This window comes from Amborella trichopoda, chromosome 10 (assembly GCF_054954075.1).
Source record: "Amborella trichopoda isolate Santa Cruz 75 chromosome 10, AtrichopodaSantaCruz75HAP2 v2.0, whole genome shotgun sequence".
In the NCBI taxonomy this organism is placed as follows: Eukaryota; Viridiplantae; Streptophyta; class Magnoliopsida; order Amborellales; family Amborellaceae; genus Amborella; species Amborella trichopoda.
In genome coordinates this window covers 24,888,345-24,900,426 of record NC_142345.1, presented here as the reverse complement: position 1 = coordinate 24,900,426, position 12,082 = coordinate 24,888,345, and positions in this window count along the sequence as shown.

Genomic DNA, 12,082 nt, shown 5'->3' with positions numbered 1-12,082 from the left:
ATAGTGCAAAAAAATAAAAGAAAAGTGATACAAAGATTTATTTGGTCCGACAAGTTGCCTACATTCACAGGGCAGTAAAGTTCTCTTCCATTAATAAGAAAAATACCATGCAATCATGGAGAATACAAGGGATTACACCTTCTCTTTATCTCAAGCTCTAAAACATAGTCTATCTCTCACTAGAATACCCACTCAAGGACTAAAGAACTAACTCTTTTATTTTGATTTTTTTTTTGCATTATATTCTTGCTCTACAAAGCGCACTTTATAAAGAGAAGAAACCCATGAGACTCACATGAGCCTCACTCTCCAATTCCTATTTTGATTAGGCCTCCTATTTCTCATAGACTACCGCCGTGAGACATCATCTTTACCCATAAATTTCCCACATCTACTAGGATTTAGTTTCCCTACCAAAATAGGATCTAACAATGGATGGGATATGGATCGTGTGAGTCCCAATACTAGATACCCATAAAATAGGAAACAACTTCCTACTTTAATGGAAATTGGTTTCACGTAATTAACATTCTCCCATTTGAAGATATGTTTTTATTTTGACTCGTCTACTCCAAGAAATTTATGCCCACCAGATATTAATTATCAAGTAATGACTAGCCCCAAGGAAGTCCTGCACCAGGTGAACTTCCCTTTTCCAATGGGCTTAGTTAACATATCCGATGGATTGTCATCAGTATGAATTTCTGCCATAAAATATTTCCATCTTCTACCACATCACTAATGAAGTGTTAGAACATCAATATGTTAATTTGCATCGACATATTCGGTGGCTTTCAAATCCATTCCACTGTAAAAAATATCAGCATTGCAAGTTCCCTTCAAATACCAAATGATCCACTTCAAAGTGGGCCGATGATCATGGTATGGATTTATCGTATATCTACTCATACCTCCCATTGCTTGTGTTATATTAGGTTTGCTATTACCCATTGCAAACATGAAGCTCCCTAATGTAGATTGAATATGGTACTCGAGACATCAATGTCTTCTGTGCGTCGGTGCTAGAGCATTGTTTTGGAGACAACTTCATATATACAGGAAATGGGGTACTAAGTGGTTTGACATTATGTATATTAAAGCATCACAAAACTCTTATTTACGCTTCGATATATACAGATATTTGACTTAAATATTAGTAAAACTGAGTTAAATTTGAAAAAAGTAGAAAAAGTAGGGCTCAGAAAAGTCCTTGATCTATACAGATCTAGTCTTTTTTCAAGTCCACTAGAAGTGCCAACTCGAAATCCGTATATTGACATGAAATGTTGCTTCTAAATTTTATTAAATCTAATAATAAATTACTTTTTAGAAAAAATAAACTAAAGCAGATAATTTGATGAAAAAAAACAAACTAAATTAAGCAAAGAAAGAATTACATACCTCTAGGGATATGAAACCTGAACTTTTGGGCTTAGATCAGGCCACTCTTTTTATTTGTGTCACCATCTCCTTTTTTGGATTCCTTATGCTTGCTGGGATTGATAGATCTAAGGTTCATTTACCTAAATCTAGGGATCCTAAGGCATGAGGAAAAGCTGAAATTTTTTGGTAGGGTCTACCTAGGCCTTTTTTGTTATTAGAGAAGAATTTCTTTAGTTTTCTAAAGAAATTCGCACCTCTTTATATTGAATATGAATTCTGAGATTTTCTGTGATTTTTAGATATTTTTTAAGATATATTTTAAATTTTTTAAGAATTTTGTATGGTTTTTTTTTTCTAAATTTATTATTATTATTTTTTTGCTATTTTTCATATTTTTGGGAATTGTGTCCTATTTTTTAAGGATTCTAGAGGATTTCTAATCTCTCACCTTGGGCTATGGAGGCTGGTATTTATAGGTTTCAATTGTATATATTTCTTGATTTGTTTTTATATTTTTTCGATTTTTTTATTTGATTGATTTTTGACTTCAACTACTAAAGAAAACACATTTTTAGTACATCATCAGGCCACATCTGGGCCTGTTGGGCTGCGTCAGGGCCTACCCGAGTCCCAACACTTGGGTCTCATAGGGACCAAATTGTTATTTTTTATATTTATTTTAGCTGTATGTCCGATTTGGGTGATTCTTGAATGTCGGAAAGCTCTTGGAGTCTACTTAAACTTGGGATAAGTTTTGAGCAATTTTGAGATAATTTTATTGGGTCTAGGTTGCCGATGGTCTACTAGGGTTTTTGTGGTCCTTCGGGCTCAAAATCGAGGTTTTTTCAGAGTTCCTTTATCTAGAATTTCAAGTGGGTGTCTACAATTGCTCCTCTTTGGCATTAACCTGTGCCCCAGTTGAATGGTAAAGAAGTAGACATCTGAGACACGGTGGGAAGGAAAAGTTTTTTCGATGGATCATTCTTTTGAATGACCAGTACTCTTTGGGTAGACGATATATTGATGGATGCTTTTGATCCATAAGATATCGAACTGACATTTTGCTATATTTGAGTCAGTGCGGCTGAGAGGTCTATGACAATAAGGATCTAAAGTGATAGTCAATAGGAACCGTTCTATCTTTGAGCTGGTAACACTTTTTTTTGTAGTCACTCTAATGGTACTTGGGAAGTAGCCAGTGTAGTCATCTTCGACTTTAGACCTTTTTCTTGAGATTTAGTTCTCCAATCGAATGAGAGTTTGATTTAGAAGAAATAATGAGATGATTAATTCCTGGCTAACTGAACTTCTTGTTCAGCTTCGATTAAGATTCTTGGGGTCCACAAGTTCAGATCTTTTTGTTTGGGAACCTATGGGTTGGTCTCTATTTTCCTAAGGGTTTGCAAGCATGACAATCTAGGATTTTGTGGCGGCAGACGCATCATTTCCAAGCCTTGATGAAACTCCTTCGTTTTTTAAAATATTTTAGAAGGTTTTGTAGATAGATTGAATTTTGAAACAGATACAGAGTTTCAGGTAACATCTTAACCAAAGGAATTAAGGTTTTTGAAAACTCATGAAACACAAGGAAAACTTTGAAGATGGATGACAAATTTTGATAAACAAAGTTTGGTAAGCTGTTTAGGCTCATGCGGCCATGGAGCTCTATCTTCTTATTTTTCTTTTTCTTTTTTTTTTCTTTTCTTCTTTTATCTTTTTTTTCTTCTTTTTTTTCCTTTTTTTTTTTTTCGACATGTGCTTGTCAAGCCACTACTTGGGACTTTCAAGACGAGGAATTACTAAGCACTTCCTCATCTTTCAATCTTGGCTCTTATGTAACAATTCAAGGAAGACTTTTTCTTATTTTCTGAGCAAACTAGTGTTTTGATTCCGAGCAAACTAATGCTTTAAATAATATGGGATGTTGCCTTAAAGTGCTCAGAATATCCTTGGATTTCATTTATTTCCTCCACTACCACTCCTTCGAAGTGCAGATAGTTGAGGCTCTTTAGGTTTACTTGGACTGATGCTTTCAATTTACTTTATTTTCTTATACCATTTTAACTTGAGAAAAGAAGAATATCTAGAAATTTTGGAGAAGAGATAAAAAGATAGAGAAATTCTAATTTCCTGTCTCCTCGGGGTCCCTTACGGGTGTTAAGCCCGGTGGCCTTTTTCAACTTTCAGGTTTCCTTTAAGGTTTTCGGCCCGGCAAATTTTTTTTTGTTTTTTTACCTTTTTTTTTTTCCTGTCCCTAGGGTCCCTTTTAGGTATTCTGCCTGGTAGCCTTTTTTCCAATGCTCATGATTTTTTTTTTTTTTCATCTAGCATAAATGTTTTGTTTTTTTTTTGCTTTTTTGAAGAATATGAAGAAAGAGGAGGAGATGAAAAAGAGTGAGTGGTATTTTTCCTTCTTGTGGTACTTTATCGTAATAACTTATGAGAACTCGATCATTGGGGATGAGAATTTACCCTAGGATCCAAAACCTTGAATTCGGATTCGGGTATGAATCCAAGATTTGGATCTGAAATTCGGATCAGGATCTAAAATTTAAATCTGAATTAAAATTCGGATATGACCGGGTGCAGGTGGATCGGATCCAGATCCGACCCAATTTTTAAAATAATATAAATAATTTATTTTTATTTATATATACATAAAGGACCTGTCTCTTTAAGAGAGAACATTTGGGTTTTTGTTCGTCATTTTGGTTTCTCTGTTCGCCGCCATATTTTTAGGGTTTGGCTTAAAGTTTTGGAAACTGCTGCATTTATAGTCGCCATTATCGAACCATGGATTACTGATTTATATCTACAAAAAAGAAAACGGATTCGTCTTACCTTTGGAAGTTGAATTTTTATTTTTCTAGGGTTTCAGACCCTAACATTTTTTTGCAAGGGTTCTTGAAAGGTGACACCTTTTTGTGTTTGGGATTTCTTTTATCTCATCTATTGTAGAAAAACCAATGTTTCTTTGGAGAGTTGATGCTGAAAGTTGAGACCTTTTGGGGTTTAGGGTTTTCCTCCCTCGTTTTACAGGGATGTGCCTTTCTTTCTTGAAGGTGTTTTGGCCTCTGATCTAACTAAACTAATCATAGGATTCATAGAGATCTAGATCTTGAAAACATCTCTCCTTTTCATTACAAGTTTTCCTAACCCAATATGAAGTTAGCAATCAAACATTTTAGAGAGAGAGAGAGAGATCGAGGTTGAAGTAGGAGTGGCCATTAATGGTGAATCTGATCCCACCCTTCTTTTGCCAAGGGATCCTGAGAAAAGGAAGGGAAATTCAATTCTTTGCATTGAATTTTGATAAAGAGAGCTCTCTCTCTCTTTCTCTCTCTCTCTCACAAATGGTGAGATGGGCCAGCTGCAAATTCAATTCTTTGCACTGGGTTTTGATAAAGAGGGCTCTCTCTCTGGTGTTGATAAAAAGCATCGAGTGTCGAAGGGCAAAACGCCTCGTCTTTCTCTATCAACAATGTAAAAACGTAAAAAGGGAGAACAGGTTTTACAAATGGGTCAAGTAGAACAGAGTACATAGGTAAAGTAAAACGATGGGTCAAGTAAAACAGAGTAAATAAGTAAAGTAAAACGATGGGTCAAGTAAAACAGAGTAAATAAGTAAAGTAAAACAATGAGAGATATTTTCTCTCTGTAAAGTTAAATAGAGGAATCTCTCCCTCCAGTTTTTCACTACCTCTTTCCCATAGTCAAGTAAAGACATTTCGCTCTCTCTCTAAAGTAAAACAGGGCATTCTCTCTCTGAAGCAAATTTGGATTTGGATTGGATCTTGTGTAAAATTTCAGATTTGACATCCTTTCCCTTGATAGAATAACATGATTTGATCTTCAATATCTGGTTTTTCAACCCATGTAGGTGGGTTATTAAGAAAATCCTGTGAAAGTGGTCTAAGTAGTCTCCTTAGAACGTCTAGGGGTTTGATTTTTCTTAACTCTTGCAGAGGTGTTGGATGATCTTCAGGAATGATCTAATTTGGATTCCTCACTTCTTTGGTGTTGATTGTTAGATTGAATACTCTAGGCTCATCTCTTCATCCCACATAGGTGGGTTTGCCAAGAGGTCAAGTGAAGGTGGCCCAGGTGGATCGCTTAGGATCTCTAGAGGTTCAAGTTCTTTCATCCATTCTTAAGGAGATGGATCTTCTTTTGGGTTCACTTTAGGGGATAGTTTGATTAGATCCTCTAATATTAACCCCTTTGTTTCTTCTTCAATTGTATTTTTGAGATTAAGGCATTTCTCACTAATGTTGTCCTGATAATCCTTAGCTTTGAGATCTCGATTGAACTCATAAATGACTTGAGCTTCCTGTGGGTCACCCACTGCACTTATTTGAAAGATGAGATTGATTAGGTCAATTTTTTTTTGGGCGACATGTTATCACAGGGATGTCTTGATCTTTTTGTGGGCTCGTATCTTCAATTGGAATCGAGCTTTTTCTTGAGTAGCTCTCCTTGTCTTGAGTTTCCGAGCTCTGACCACGGTTATTCCCCTCATTCGGATTATTTGCCCCTGCTCTACAATCTACAACATGGGTGTCATGAGTCTCCTGCAAGTCAGGTCCTTCAATTTCAATTGGAACATCCTGTGAGAATGTTTGCTCTTCCATTCTCTCTTGGCTAAGGCAAATTTTTGACATTTTGTTTTTGAGATTCCTTAGTAAAATATATTACTCTACCATTTAAGTCTTCATTTTCAGGGTTGTTTCTTCCTGTTGCCCAAGGCCATATTTGATGATTTTTAGGCTCGAGCATGAGTCTTGACTAGTCGATCCTTATCAAATTGATGTCGGTTAAGACTGCTCCATCTTCACTCGCATCATCTGACATCTCCTGGTCTTGCCATAAATTAGCCCCACCTATATCCCTTAACAGTTTTGAGGATGGTCCTAACTTGGGATCGGCTACAAATTCTTCACTTGTCATCTCTTTAGAATTACATTTCGATGAATCTTCATTATCGTCGAGCTTTTGTTCCATCATGATTTCATCTGGCTCTTACCCCAGTGTTACTGGTGACCGATCTTGGGCCATTTCCTTTGCTCTCTCATAGCATGAAACCATTTCTAGCATTGAGTCAAAAGAGAAAGGTCGAATGCTTTTACCAAGGTAGAATTTATACTCGGGGGAAACATTCTCTATGGTCATATTGATCTTAGAGGCTTTAGAAACGTGCATTCACTGGCTTTTGATGCTACCTTTCAAAATCTTTGGACAAAGTCTATAAACAACTCGTCAAGATTGTGTCTAGTCGAGACCAATTCTCCGAGGGTCATTGATCTCTCTCTAGTCTCGTGATATTGCTCAATAAAACGTTGAAACAACTCATCCAGAGTTTGATTCAGGTATTTTGAGACCACATATTGGAACTAGGTTAAAGGTTGTTCAGAGAGAGTGTACTGAAATATTGCTTTCAGATGGTGCGGTTTCTCTTCAAGTGAAGGAAAAGTCAATAGGTAAGCAGTGTTATGATTTTCGAGATCACCTTTCCCGTTGAACTTGTTTTCTACTTGAGAGAATTCAAAATCTTAAGGAAGGGGTTCAACATCCTCAAAAACATCATTGACATAATATCATGGAGGGAGTATATTTGGAACTCCGATCTTAGTCAGGGTCTCTTTAAATATGGATAATTCACCTTTCAGCTAGGCGAATTCAATTGACTCAAGGGTTTTAACCTTAGAGGTATGTTGGTTTCTTAGAACTGATAGCATAATTTGTGGTGCAAGAGATGCAGCGGATATGAGCTACATTGAACTAGATGTAGGATGGACCTGCGAGATGGCCAGGTTTGGATAGAGAGGTGGTGCAGACATAGGGGTCTGAGTCGAGGCATAATACATGTAGATTTGAGAAGTGACCTGGACTGGAGGAGTCAAGGGCTCGAAAGCCGGTGCCGGGGGCCTGGTGCACAGGATATCCCGAGTAAGGATGACTAGAGGCCAGAGGTGCGAGAAAAGGGTATAGAGCCAACATCTATGGCTGACTCGGGGGATACTGAGTTAGAATAGGGATTGAATTGGCCACCTTTAAATAATGGTGTGGAACCGAGGCGGCCTAAAGAGGCTGCTCCGGTGGATTACTATAAATGACTTGAGGAGGGTTAGGTTTGGACTAAATATGGGATGGACAGTCCCGTGGTCGAGCCCATTCTATAAAAAGTTGAGGATGAGAAGATTGGAGGTGCCAACTCACCAACGAACTCACATGGCTTTTATGTTCAGGGGCTAGAGAGGTCCATTGACTCTGACCTGACTGACAACTCGACACCCTAGGCGGGGCGTATGGCTCAACAGGGACAACATGCCTCATGAAAGCCTTAACCTCGGGTAAGTTCTTAAGACACTCAATTGAAAGGGACTCAAAGTCCCTAGAATTGGATAAGGTGAACCTTGAGGAATAGATGCATGGCTTGATGAACACTTGGGTCTTGGCAATGATGTTTGATTCTCTAGTTTTCCTTGGTGTCTAGCTTTGCTTGGGGCCTGACATGATATTCGGCAGTACTCTAAGTCTAATAGGTTAGCCTATTTGATAAGCTCATCATCTGGGTTGCTATTAACCTTACTGAGTTGGTGGCCCCTATAATGGGTCTTTTGAGGAGGTGGATAGTGTGCCCCTAATTGGGCAGCATCAGCTCTACGTTTTGACTTAGATGGGTGGTGCGCCCCTAGTTAGGCAGCGTTACCCTTTGACTTGGACATTTGTGGGAGGTGCATCCTAGATTGGGCAACATCTTCCCTAGACCTAGACTTAGAAGATGAATGTGAGTTCAACCCTGGTTCTTTAGGCTCGGGTCGAATGCCCTTACTATTTTGAGTAGCTCGAGCCATGGAGACTTGCTAGACTACATAGCTTGGCTAGACTATAGATAGGTTAGTTAGGCTTAGCCCTAGGTGTGGTATTATGAACCCATTGAAACTTGATATCCACTGACCTAAGGCAAGGTAGACTCAAAGAATTGAGTCATAATGTCATGTAGGTCTAGTCATCCTAAGGGGTCTAGATTATGCAGTGGAACTAACAACTAAGTCAACCACGAACTACAGACATAACTACAAGAATATGCACAAAAATCTTTTTTTTTTTTTGAATTATACCCTCCCTCCCCCCCTTTTTTTTAATCTATCTAAGAAATATGTCTTTTAAAAAATGAGATAAAGATGCCTTTAAAAGAAAAAGATTTTTTTTTTTTTTAAAAAGATAAATTCATGAAAACTCTAAATTATGCAGATAAGGCTTAAAAGCAAAAAGATAAGATAAAGAAAGATGTGATTTATTTTTAATCTAAACAGATAAAGCAGAGAAAGTCTAGATCTATCTTCTTTTTGTTTTCCTCTTCTTTTTTTTTTAAAAAATTATTTTATTAAAAGAGATCAAAATGCTTTTTTTTTTGAAACAAAGATAAAGATTCTTTCTAAAAGATGTATTCTAGGAAGATAACAATGCACTTAAAGAAGAAAAGTACGATCTAAGAAGATAAAAAATGCAACTAAAGAAGATAAAAATACTTTAAAAGAAGATAAAGATGCTTCTAAAGAATATCAAGATGGTTTAAAACATGATAAATAATGCTTTAAAGAAGATAAAGATGATCTAAAAGATGATAAAGAATGCTCTAAAGAAGATAAATATGATCTTAAAAAAGAAAATGATGATCTAAAGATGATGAGCATGAATGAAAGAATATCTAAAAAAGATGATCAAGATGGATTTAAAGATGTTCTAAAAAAAACAAAGATGGTCTAAAAGATGAATATAAAAGATTATAAAGATAAAGATGATCAAAGAAGATGATCTAAAAAATATGATAAAGATTGATCTAAAAGATGAATCTAACAGAAAATGATCTAAAAAATATGATCTAAGATATCTAAAAAAAGTAGAAGATGATAAAGATGGATCTAAAAGAAAATGTTCTAAAAACGATGATAAAGATTGATCTAAAAGATGGATTTAAAAGAAGATGATCTAAAAAATATGATCTAAGAGATCTAAAAAAATCTAAAAGATGGATCTAAAATATTATAAAGTTTGAGAGAAAAAAAATCCTAAATTTTTTATGGAGAGAAAAAAAATAGGATAAGATCTAGAAAGAAAAGAAAGAATCTAATAAAAGAAAAATCTTGTCAAATCTATCTTGTTTTTCTTCTTTTCATTTTTTTTTTTTGCTAAAAAATAAATATGAAAAAAAAAGAATGGGCAATTTTTATGTCTAAAATACGGATATGAAGCTCATTGGCCGCACGATGGTTTTAAGTCTAAAATATGGATCTGAAGCTCAATGGCTCCACGATGGTTTTAAGTCTAAAATACGGATCTGAAGCTTAATGGCCCCACGATAGGTGCCACGCTCCATTCTGGGCTGATATCTGAGATGTGATCAGCTCAAATTGTAACAAAACTTAGTTCAATTTGAAAAAAAGGTAGAGAAAGTGGGATCGCTTGAATTATAGATTTAGAAAAATCCTTGATTTATACAAATCCGATCTTTTTCGAGTCCACTGGCAGCGCCAACTCCAAATTCGTATTTTGGCCTAAAAAAAGCTTCTAAATTTAATTAAATCTAATAATAAATTAATTTCTAGAAAAAAATAAAACAGAGAATTAAATGAAGAAAATCAAACTAAATTAAGCAAAGAAAGAAATACTTACCTCTAGGGACCCAAAACCTGGAGTTTCGGGCTTGGATCAGGCCGCTCTTCTGATTTGCGGAACCATCTCCTTTTTTGGATGCTATGTGCTTGATGGAATTGATAGATCTAATGTTCATTTACCTACATCTAGGGTTCCTAAGGCAAGAGAAAAGCTGAGATTTTTAAGAAGGGTCTACCTAGGCTTTTCTCAAGATTGGAGGATAATCATTTAGGTTTTTAAGAATTTTAGGATCTCCTAAAGCTGAATATGAATTTTGGGATTTTATATGATTTTTAAGGATATTTTGGAATTTTTCATAATTTTTTAGGAATTTCTAAAGATTTTTTCTAGTTTTACATTTTGTTTGCTATTTTTTGGTTATTTTTCTTAATTTCGAGAATTGTGTCATATTTTTTGAGGATTTCTAGAGGATTTCTAATGTCTATTTTTGAGTTATGAAGGGTGGTATTTATAGGCTTCAATTGAAGATTTTTCTTAATTTTTTTTTTATATTTTTTCAAATGTTTTTGGATTTATCTTGATCTTTTGGCTTTATCTAATAAAAAAACGCATTTTTACTGCATCATTAGGCCGCGTCTAGGCCTGTCGGGTGGCATCACGGCCCGCCCTGAGGCCAGACACTTGGGTCTCATAAGGAACAAATTGTTAATTTTTATATTATTTTCACCTTAAGTCCGATTTGGGTGATTATTGAAATGTTGGAAAGCTCCTGGGGTCTACCTCAACTTGGGATATATTTTGAGCAGTTTGGAGACAATTACATTGGGTCTAGGTTGCCGATGGTCTACTAGGGTTTTTATGGCCATTCGGGCTCGGAATCGAGTTTTTTTAAGAGTTCCTTTAGCTCGAATTTCGAGGGGTTATCTACAACCCTTTCCACATGACTTTTATGAGTAAACCAGATTTTCTTGTTCTTTTTGTCTTTAAGTACGTTCATCCTAAGAATTCGATTAACGACTCTCAATTCTTTCATCTCAAATTCACCAACTGAGCTTTAAGTCTTGAAGAGCCACTGCAATCAATTGCCTTTCACTTCTTTGGTAGTTCGATAAGGTCCCGTGTTTTATTTTTTTGTATGGCCTCCATCTCTTCTTCAATAGATGCTCTCTATTGACCGACTGCATCGACCTCACATGCCTCACAAAAAGAAACTGGCTCACCCTCCTTTGTTAAGAAAGCATAGGATAAGATATAGTCGTTATGCTTCACATAAATATTCTTCGAGCCCTTGGACAATTTCAAGTTCTTGGTCTTGACCACTATCTCGCTGGTTCTCATGGGTGCTTTCCATCTCAACAATTTTTGCATCTAACTCATCTTTCTTTTTATGTATGGATTTTTTATTGAAAATAACGTCTTGACTAACTATAACCTTGTGGTCAGTTCGAACCAACAATCTGTATCCCTTTGTACCATCAACATAGTCAAGAAAAACACATTTCTTGAATTTTACATCCAACTTAGTTCTTTTCTCTTTTGGAATCAAAGAATATGCATCACAACAAAAAACACGAAGGAAAACAAAAAACACGAAGGAAAGAATAATCAACTAGTTTACTTATCCAAACCTCTTCTGGTGTTTTGTAGTCAATAGCAGAATTAGGAGACTTATGGATTAAGAGACAAGTTGTACGAACCGCTTCTACCCAGAAACATTGCTCTAATCCGATGACACTCAACATATACCTGACATGCTCCATAATGGTATGATTCATCCTCTCAGCAACACTATTTTGCTGAGATGTTCCAGGAACTGCCAACTGCCTAGCAATATCATGCTCAATACAAAAATTATTAAATTCACCAGAAAAAAATTCTCCCAAATTATAAGTTCATAGACATTTGATTCTCTTACCTTTCTGATTTTCTACCAAGGCCATAAATTTTTGGAAATAACTAGAGGCATCTGATTTCCTTTTCACCATATAAAACCCCATTTTTCTTGAAAAAATATCAATAAAAGTGACAAAGCACCACCCATAGAAATAACAAGTGATTTCCATGTGTCCGAATGAATCAA